Genomic DNA, 2,500 nt, shown 5'->3' with positions numbered 1-2,500 from the left:
ACATTTTCAAAAAGTTTTTAAAATCTTGTGGGTTTGCAACTCATAAGAGCGTCACTTTCAACGTCCCCGGTATTGGATTGAGTTTCTAAAAACAACCGTGCACACCGAGGTTAAACTTTACCGGCTCCACTCCGACTCGCCGCTCGCCCACAATTTGTTTGCAACGAAACATTTGTTTTTAATTTTGTTGGTTTGAAATTGTTTTGAAAAGGTTCTTTAAATCTAGTGGGTTTGCAACTCATAAGAGCGTCACTTTCAACGTCCCCGGCATTGGATTGAGTTTCTAAAAACAACCGTGCACACCGAGGTTAAACTTTACCGGCTCCACTCCGACTCGCCGCTCGCCCACTAGTCCGAAGGCAACAAAACATTTGTTTTTCATTTTGATGAAAATTTCTGTTTTTAAATCTTGTTGGTTTGAAATTGTTTTGAAAAGGTTCTTTAAATCTTGCGGGTTTGCAACTCATAAGAGCGTCACTTTCAACGTCCCCGGCATTGGATTGAGTTTCTAAAAACAACCGTGCACACCGAGGTTAAACTTTACCGGCTCCACTCCGACTCGCCGCTCGCCCACAAATCCGAAGGCAACAAAACATTTGTTTTTAATTTTGATGAAATTTTTTGAAAACATTGGCTTGGCAAGCCCCAATCCGCGACTATCCACCCACCGCCACCCCACACGAGTGGTTGTTGTTGCGAAATGAGGTTGTGGTCGACATGCCCGTGCATTTGAGAAGGAGTTCCTAGCACTCCATGCTCTCCCATGCCAAAAAAAAGCCTAGACAACCCCATTTCGCAACTTTCCACGCCTTTTTTTTCCTCCCTCACCCATGGCGGCGGCGTGGTGGCGGCGGCCGGATTCCGGCCACCACCGCCATGGGTGGCAGCCCCCCGACCCCGACACCAAACCCATAATACCGAGGCAACATATCGAGGCAACATGACATGGGTGTGGCGTGGGGGAAGGGGGCTGCAGCTAGGAAGGCATGGGCTGCCATGCATATGCAGGCAACACACACCCCCCTATATAGCATTTTATGCATTTAGCCCTTTGACAGGAAGAGACATCACCTATGCGCGAGGAGTCATAATGGGCTCTAAATAATTCAATACAAGGTATTTGGACGTGATTTTTTGCAGGGATACTAAGAAACATGCAATCTATGATGGGAAAAAGTTTCATAAATTTTTGAAGTCGGGAAGTATTTTTTATTATTTTTAGAAGTCGTAAAATTGAAAAAATCATTAAAACAAATCCGGGAGGAATTTTTTAGTTTTGTAAGTTGGAGAAGGTCCTAAAAATCATAGACTACTTATGGGGAGCTTATTGTGCGAGGAAATTTCAATAAAAACGGGGTTTGACAAGATTTGAAAAATTCTGTCGACATTTGAAAAAACCTGGAACCATGCTGCCGGCATGCTGCGCACATGCTGCGCGCAGGCTGCGCGCATGCTGCGCGCAGACTGCGCGCATGCCATGGCAGGACAAGTTTCGCTAGCCTCACTGTCGACAGATGCGCAAGCTGCGCGCACGCTGCGCACAGGCTGCGCGCATGCTGCGCACAGACTGCGCGCACGCTGCGCGCATGCCATGGCAGGACAAGTTTCGCTAGCCTCACTGTCGACAGATGCGCAAGCTGCGCGCAAGCTCCGCGCACGCTGCGCACAGCCTGTGCGCATGTTGTGCGCATGCTGCGCGCAGGCTGCGCGCAGGCGCCGCGCATGCCATGGCAGGACAAGTTTCGCTAGCCTCACTGTCGACAGATGCGCAAGCTGCGCGCACGCTGCGCACAGGCTGCGCACAGCGCATGCCATGGCAGGACAAGTTCGCTAGCCTCACTGTCGACAGATGCGCAAGCTGCGCGCACAGGCTGCGCGCACGCCATGGCAGGACAAGTTTCGCTAGCCTCACTGTCGACAGAATCAGCACGCTGCGCGCAAGCTGCGCGCACGCTGCCGGCATGGTGCGCGCACGCTGCCGGCATGCTGTGCGCACGCTGCCGGCATGCTGTGCGCACGCTGCGCGCGCGCATGGCAGGACAAGTTTCGAAAATTTCTGTCGACAGTCTCAGCAGCGCGCACGCTGCCGACATGCTGTGCGCACGCTGCGCACAGGCTGCCGGCATGCTGCGCGCAGCCCATGGCAGGACAAGGTCCGAAAAATTCTGTCGACATTTTTACGCCGTGGTAGGCTTCCGCTTCGCGTCACTTTGTCGACATTCAAGCCTACCATTTGTATTGAATTTTTCAAACCTTGTCAAACCCCATTATTCAAATGTCGAAAAATTTTGTCGACATTTTTACGCCATGATAGGCTTCCGCTTCGCGTCACTTTGTCGGAATGCATCGCATGGCGAGGCAAGGCCACGGCATGCCAAGGCGAAGGCAACGCATGGCTTGAATGGCTTGGTCAAGGCCACATCATGGGCACGGCATGCCAAGGCAAGGCGAGGCAAGCCATCCTTAGCCTCGCCTACACTCACTTTCTCGGAATGCATTG

The sequence above is a fragment of the Prunus avium genome, unplaced genomic scaffold, assembly GCF_965620075.1.
Source record: "Prunus avium unplaced genomic scaffold, drPruAviu1.hap1.1 HAP1_SCAFFOLD_96, whole genome shotgun sequence".
Lineage (NCBI taxonomy): Eukaryota > Viridiplantae > Streptophyta > Magnoliopsida > Rosales > Rosaceae > Prunus > Prunus avium.
Note: the sequence above shows the minus strand (reverse complement) of the source record.